Raw genomic sequence first — 8556 nt, forward strand, 5'->3', positions numbered from 1 at the left:
AAAATAAAGATAAAGAGATAAGAAGAGACAACCACAAACACACGGTTTTATAGTGGTTCGGAGCCTTCACCGCTCCTACATCCACTCCCCAAAGCGCCTTTAGGAATTTCCACTATAATCCAAGATTACAGAACGGTAGTTTTGCGAGTTCACTACCCAACTCGTTGTTTTACACCGGGCTCACAACAAACCCTAAAACCCCCAATTTCTCTTAGGCTTGGGACGCCTTTCCCTTGTTCCAAGTCCCTTGACTGGAACATGCACCACAATAAAAGAGTTTACAAAAGTGTTGCCCAAGGTGACAATCCAAGAGGGGGGGGGGTGAATTGGTTTCTTCTAAATTTTTGGTACTTTTAAAACTTTCTTAATTAAGTGCGATGGATGCTCTCTTAGGTTATTTAAGTGAGTTAATCTAATGCAAGAAGAGAAGATAAAGCAAGAGAAAATGAAAGCACAAACACAATGCAAACACACCAATATATAGTGGTTCGGTGCTCTCCTTAGCACCTACGTCCACTCCCCAAGCGTACCCTTGGGAATTCACTATAATCTTGCGGATTACAGTTGGATTGTTTTCCGGGCTCACAATCCAAAAACCTTGTTGGTTTTACGGGCTCACCAACGAACCTATACACTTGGTTTTCCGGGCTCACCAAGAATCTTGTTGGTTTTGCGGGCTCACCAACGAACCTATACACTTGGTTTTCCGGGCTCACCAAGAACCTTGTTGGTTTTGCGGGCTCACCAACGAACCTATACAACTTTGGTTTTCCGGGTTCACCAAAAACCTTTGTTGGTTTTGCGGGCTTACCAACGAACCTTTGTTGGTTTTGCGGGCTTACCAACGAACCTTTGTTGGTTTTGCGGGCTTACCAACGAACCTTTACAAAGTGTTTAAACAAATGAAAAGAAAAGATTTAAACTCCTAGATGAGCATATAAAGCAATATGAACAACAAGAAGAGTTAGAAAGAAATTATCGCTTTGAAGTCGCTTTGCTCTTCTTGGTCAAGGAAGCTTCACTCTTCAATGGGGGAAGGAGCTCTTAATGCCTCTTTGAATCTGCTCAATCCCTTTCTTTGATTCTTGAATGAAGCTCTTGATGAAGCTTGTCTTGCTAGGGTTCTCTCTTGAATGCACTTGATGTATTTTCCCCAAAAGCTTACTTCCTCTGATGAATACTCCCTCTTAAATACTTCTCCAACCTCCAAATAGTCCTTTCTGACCGTTGGATTGAAGAAACTAGCCGTTTATAGCCGTTGGGAGTCCAAAAAGCATTTCTGCACAACTAGCCGTTATGTTCAGCCCGTGTTTGGGTCGGCTCAACCTGTCCTTGGGTCGACCCAACTTGGCCTTTGGTCGACTCAAACATTCCTTGGGTCGACCCTCTCAGAGAACACAGAAACATGAATTTCAAACTTCCTTCACTTGGGTCGACCCAACCATTCTTTGGGTCGACTCAAAGTTCACTTGGGTCGACTCAACTTCTTCTTGGGTCGACCCTCTCAGTAACTCCAGAGAGCCATTTTCTATCTGTCTTTCTGTCTTCCATTTGGGTCGACCCTCTCAGGGTTTGGGTCGACTCAAAGTTCACTTGGGTCGACTCAACTTCTTCTTGGGTCGACCCTCTCAGTAATTCCAGAGAACCATTTTCTGTCTGTCTTTCTGTCTTGCCTTTGGGTCGACCCTCTCAGGGTTTGGGTCGACTCAAGCTTGGGTCGACTCAACCACTGTGTGGGTCGACCCTCTCAGTAAATCCAGAGAGCTTTTTTCTTTGCATTTTGAGGTTCTTTGGAGGTTGGGTCGACTCATGCCTACCTTGGGTCGACCCAACTCACTGTTCATTTGTGCTGTTTTTGCAGGAGTGTGCCAGATGATTCCTTGATGTGCCGGGGTCGACCCAATCAACCTATGGGTCGACTCAATCCACACTTTGCTGCATTCTTAAGGTTAGATTCACTCAAATGAACAAGATCATATATATTCTCAATTAAACAAATGTACTGAGAGTAATGAACTTATAAATGAAGCATCAATTTAGCTTATAGCATGCTTTAGATAATTGCTTGTTAATCATCAAAATAACACTATCATCCTCAATCTCCCCCTTTTTGATGATTACAAAATAAAGAGTATAAGCCTATTGATACTTGTCTTTAAAATCAGTTTATAAGAGGGATTAAATTTCTAAATTTCAGCTTTTCATATATACTTGTGAAATCTCCCCCTATATCATTCAAAAGTTGCCAATTTGACTTTTTGAATGGCTCCCCCTTTCATTTATAATTCATTAGCAATGAAACTTCAAAAATTTGAGATAACATATGAGTTTCAGCTTATGTATCGGGGTGCGAAAGGAGCGTGCCAAATTCTGAATTTATATGTGCCAAATTCTGAATTATGATAGAAAATTTTTGATTTGATGATTTTCATTGTTACAAATTGCTCCCCCTTAGATATGTAAGCTTTCTTATATGATTTTCAATTTGTTTGTCCATTTATTTCTCTTTTCTTTTCATAACTTCTTTACTCACTCTTTCTCACAAAAGTAATACTCTTTCTTTTCTTAGAGTGAATACTCTATCTTTTCGTCTCCCCCTTTATATACTCTTTCCTTCTCTTCTCCTTTATATACTCTTTCCTCTTCTCCCTTTATATACTCTTTCCTTCTCTTCTCCTTTATATACTCTTTCCTTCTCTTCTCCCCCTTTTTGTTATCATCAAAAACATATATATGGGAAAAGATGCAATAAAGAACAAACTTCAGACTTCATTGATCAAAATAGGAACATTTTCATATATTAATGCTCAAAATGATGAAAAGTACAATGTTCCACAATCAAGATTTAAAGATATAAGGGAAAGACAAGATTCATAAGGGAAAAAGCAAGATACATATGAGAAAAGGCAAGATACATACGAGAACTAGATTTCTAGCCTAGGCTCTAAATATAGATGCTAAGATCAGCCTAGGGAGACTCTAATTGAGAGTGGGAAATAGGGTTTTCGGAAGAGGACAAAGGGTAAACAGTGCCCTAGATAGCTCACGGGTCCCCTTTAACAGTGGGGTCCCGACGTTGGGTCGACTCAAGAAATTTCTTGGGTCGACTCAACGTTGGGTCGACCCTATTCTGGGTTGGATTGACCCAAGTGCAGAATTTTTCTTTTTCGTTTTGCTTCTAAAATGTTTTCCTTGCTTCCAATCCTTATAAACTCTTTATGGGACAATGATACATGAGTAAGGAATCTATAGATAACAAGTTTTGACTCATGTTTCATGGATTTTTAGAAATTGGAGGAATGTATCATGAGACTACTTGCTCCCTTTTATATTTCTTCAATAAAAAGGATCACATATGCCTAATTTCCTCCTTAGCGTGCAGAATCTATCTTCACTCAAGGATTTTGTGAATATATCGGCTAATTGTTTTTTTTCAGTGCATATATGCTCAATACATATGTTTCCATTTTGCACATGATCCCTTATCTTATTTCTATGTGTTTGTCTTTAGGAATGAGATATTTAGGATGTAAGCCAGAAGTGATTTCTAAATGTAGATTCCAAAGATAGTTTTCTAATCAAGTGTAGGTGGAATCTTCCTTAGGTTAATTCAAGAAGTACCATGAATGATATTCAAGGAAGGACATGAGTGGAAATCTACTCTCTCTTCACTAAGTATGAAAGCTTGTTCGTTTAAGACCTTTTGCCCAATTTATTAAGTATTTTATCAACAGGAGAGTAATTTTAATTAATTTTCAGAGTGAAAGATCAAAATTTATATACTTGAAAGTCATATCATCATGTTGGATCATTAACTTTTAATGACTTCAAGGTTCTTTTATGATAAAAAGAGCATTGGGGCACAAGTACCAAAATGTGAATTCATGTAGTTTTTGATACATCTTAGAGTTCTTTTACAAACTTTCTTTTATCCCTTTGGGAAATAAGCACAATTTGATACATAAAAATATGAATTGGCACACAATTTAAGTTCTAAAGATCAAGTCAATTAGGATTCATTAGTGAATATCAAAAGAGATTTTCTAAATCACAGTTTTTATAGATGATCATTGAGGTACGTGTATTTATAGAATTCAATTTCTTAATCACAGTTTTTCAGCAATGTATACATGAAGCTCAATGAATTTTTAAATATCAAAACATAATCATATATTTAAAAATGTTTGCTTGTAATCAAGATCATTGAAAGACACATCATTTAGACCAATATTAGTACATTTTAATGATAAGAAAAGATATGTTTCGGATGCGTATCAGAGCAATCAACCAAGGCATCAAAATTAATTCTGTTTTTCTTACATTAACATTTTATTTAGTAAAATATATCATGTGTTAAGTCATGCATTAAAATACTAAGAACAAGAATGTCAAGGATCAAAATCAGTTCTTTTCAAATAAACTCCCCCTATTTAAATATAATTTCGCACTGATATATTCCTTAAAGTATGTTTTCAAGTGATTAACCATTTTGACTGGATTCTTCTTATATACTTTCATTTACTTTGTCTTTCATTTTTACTTTCTTATGCTCTATACTCTATTTGCTCCCTATCCGGTGGAGTTGGGAAGGGGCACGAGGTACTACCACTAGCCTCCCTCTTGTGCCGTCCCTAATATGCCCTACACCGAATAGTTGGGTCAAATAGTGCCGGGTACTACCACTAGCCTCCCCATTGGCACCATCCCTATGATGAGCAATATAGAAGGGTTAAAATGTTTACTTCGAATTCTTCCTGTTTTAGTGTAATTAATTATGGATTTTATCCCTTCCAAATGTCCCGAATATATTATGCTTGTTTTACTTTTTCTTAAGATTGGAGTATTTGCCTTTGCTTAGATTCTACACCTCTTGAATAATATTCATTTTCTTTTCTTTATCTCTCTCTCTTTTGGTTATTCTCAAGTAATTTACATGAAAGAGCAGAATGAGGAATTAATCTTGTGTATCATACAAACAACATTTTCATTATGTTCATGGATTCATAATTTCACACAAGTTATTTTAGATCAAAATTTTAAGCATAAACTTGTGTATTTCATGGTTATGACATATGCAAAGATATATTCTAGTTTGGGCAAACCATGAAACAATCTCTAAAAGTATAAGTCAATCAATTATAGACATGATATCAAAAATTAATAATTAAAGGCCTCAATCATGCCATAATAAGATTTAAGTTATTGACTTTGCTCAATTAATTTATGAGAGAAGTATCTAGAATTACCATTTCATTCTGCATTCTTCAGTCAAATACCTACTAGATTTCTTATGTATGAACTTTTGGCTGAGGAAGGTCCTCTCTCTTGTTTGCATGTGAATGTTTATTGTACCTTATATGGAGATATCCTTCAAGTTGAGATCTCTCATTTTTCTTGCTCAAGGATCCTGCATTATTAACAAACTCCTTTTCTTTCTTGAAGGAGAGTCATTAGTTTCTTCAAGATACAAAACATTCATCCAACATATTCTTTGTTTTAAACTAGATGACTCAATATAAGATATGACAATAGTTGCTTGTTGAGTCACTTTACTCAAGAGATTGCCTAAATATAAGCAAGCACATATCACTTGAACTAAAGAGATAGTTTCATTAACCAAGATAGTTCAATGACAAGCATGTGAGCACTGGAAAGATTTATCAAGGTCAAGTCAATTTTTATTTTCAGAATCAATTTAGCTTAGATTCTATTTCCTTAAGATAATTATCAATAAGACATATTAGCTAAGTTTTAATCAATTTTATCTTAATCAGTTGTTTCTATCAAAAATTCAGATTATGATTTATTTGTTATCAATAAAATAAGATTCATTAAAGTTAGATTGAAGTCTTGCCCAAGTGCACATAATGAGCATACATTCTGGTCTATTAGCTGTAAGATGAAATAATTATTCTATCAAGCTTCAATACAGCTTTAAACAATAGATCTACTTTGCTCATCCTTTTCAAATTCTACAAGATGGGGTCATAGATGTACCTTCTTCATGCCAATCTTCTATAAGAATTTTCTTGTGGACTACCGTTGGTCAATGAAGATCCCCTTTCTTGTTTGTCTTAATTTGGAGATTGAGAGAAGATGTTAATTCATTCATCACACATATTTCAAACTCACCTTACATGAGCTAAGTAAAATCTTCATTATAATTCTTCATTAGTAGAACCCAAAAATGATGTCATCAATGCATACTTTGAGCAAATAAGATATTACAAATTCTTCTTTTTGATGCATAGATTTATCACTATTACTTTCTATCAAAAAGGTTACTTAAGCTTTTATATATCATGCTTTTGATGCTTGTACCAAATAACATATTGCTTTATCATATATGTAATGTGTATTTTTAAGTATGGTGGTTATTTTACATAGATCTCCTTTTTAATGAAATAACCACATAGGGGTGAGTTCTACACATTCATTTGATAGCATATAAAGCTCATAAAGCAAGCAAATGATAATGGTGATATTTACTTCTAATCATACAAGAATCTCATCAAGATCTATTTTATCTTTTCTTGATTTAGTCTTTTAGTAGTCATCAATTTTTCTTCATTAAGTGCATTTCTGAAAAACTCAATTTGGTTCTAATTATTAACATGTTTTCAGATTGTTATATGTAAAAGATTAACCATATACATATGTATAATTTGTTTTTAGTATTTTGATAATAAATCATTAGTCTCATAAAGAATAAAGTGAATTGATACTTCTACAACTAGAAGTTTTCATGAATGTTCTATATGCATTGCTTGATGAATGATATCCAAGGATAGAAATATCTTTATCAGATTTGGCATTATTTTCATGGGAACATATCAAGCATAACATGTACGACTGAAAAATATGAGAGATATGCAATAGTTCTTTTTCTATTTTTCAGAAGATCAAACGAAGTTTTCATCAAAAAATAGATTTAAGAGAAATCATATGTATGACACGCAGTGATGATAGTCTTTTAAAAATTATTTAAGTAGATGACTATCATACATAATTATCTTTTGCATTTCTTCAAGAATTCTATTAACTCTATTTTACTTATGGTGTCCTTGGTGCTGAAATCGTTGGATTTAATATTATTTTCTGTATAACCTTTATCAGGATTTTGGTTTTCAACACTGTGCCATGATACTCTTTATCTTCACAGTTTGGAAACCTTTATCATTTGAAACACTTTTACAAGATTTAGTAGATACAGAAAAATACTTCAGTTTTGTTTTCCAAGAATAAATCCAACGTAAGCTTTTGAAAACTTAGAGATGGAAACAACATCTTTAGATTTAGAAAAGATTTTTGTTTGTTTTCTTAGTTAGCATGCATAGCAAAACTTTGACCTTTAAGTAGATAATCTAAGTGGGCCTATGGCAAGATCTTTTGGGAGTAAGTACATACTAGCATGAGTTGATTCTATGTGCCAAGGATGGTTTCTTTAATCTTGGTATTCATAGTGCAAATATTCAAAAGCATACCAAGTACACATTATCATTTTCATGATCAATAAAAAATAATGCCATGGATAAAAATTCTTAATCAAGCATATAGAGAATTCATCGAGTTATTTTTTAATAAATTAATTAACCATTTTGCAACTTATCCAATAGTAAGTGGAGCATACTATAAAAATGAAGTGATTTGAATATATTTTCTTTTCATAAAAAAAATATCACTTATATCACAAAAATGATTAATACTTGCAAGTTATGTTTTAATCAACTAATGAAGTAATTTCAACACGAGAAGATGTAAGAATTACTTATTTCATTCTTTCTTTCATTTGAATCATTCTTCTTAGTTACATTCAATTCTTTAACACATGTCTAGAGCACCCATTGTTTAGATAACGTCTTTCATTAGAACCTTGGATAGCTAGACATGCTTGCAGAAAAATAATCATATTTTCAACTTAGGAACCCAAGCTCTTTTGGGTCCTTGTAGGTTAGCTATAATTGTTCCTTTTGGAACCCATATTTTCTTAATAGCTATTTTGTCCATGAATTTACAGATTTTAGTATTACAAGGGATGTATTTCTGTATCCTCTTGTTGAATTTAACAAACTTAGATCGAACATGAGTAGTAGAAAAACTTCCAGTTTTCTGTTTCTCCCATTTTGGTTTATCAAATTTGTAATGTATAGATTTAGGAACAACAAAAGAGATTTTAATTAGCTTTTGTTTATAAGAATCTATTTTAGAATAATTAAAAACTGTTTTAACAAACATATTTTTAAAAGATTTTTGAGTGTACCAAGGTTGATATCCTAATCCAGCTTTGTCATATACAGCTCTTGAATTTTCTATCATTAAATTCAGTTTTTCAGAGCTGAGAGTGAATCTTTCAACAGTAGGTTTCAAATTATCAACTTCTTTAGTTAATTTTTCATTATCTTCTGAAAGCAATTCATTGTTTTTCTTAAGTTTATCATGGCTTTCAGTGAGAAGTTGATTTCTCTGATTTAGTTCTTTATTTTCTTTAATTAAGATTTCAATTTTATTATTTAGTTTTAGTTTTTCATCTATTAGAATTTGATTTTCATTCTTCAA

General features: G+C 33.3%; 1 long non-coding RNA gene across 1 annotated transcript; it reads right to left on the reverse strand.

Moving 5' to 3' along the window:
• Positions 1-287: 287 nt before the first annotated feature.
• LOC149768565 (uncharacterized) lies at positions 288-1478 on the reverse strand. Its single transcript, XR_016409086.1, has 3 exons — positions 820-1478; positions 691-788; positions 288-627 (listed from the first exon to the last, which is right to left on the reverse strand). It is a non-coding gene; the product is annotated as an uncharacterized LOC149768565 (long non-coding RNA).
• Between the last annotated feature and the right edge of the window lie 7078 nt (positions 1479-8556).

This window comes from Phoenix dactylifera, chromosome 1 (assembly GCF_051530095.1).
Source record: "Phoenix dactylifera cultivar Ajwa chromosome 1, Ajwa_hap1_PhDact_Kaust_v1.1, whole genome shotgun sequence".
Lineage (NCBI taxonomy): Eukaryota > Viridiplantae > Streptophyta > Magnoliopsida > Arecales > Arecaceae > Phoenix > Phoenix dactylifera.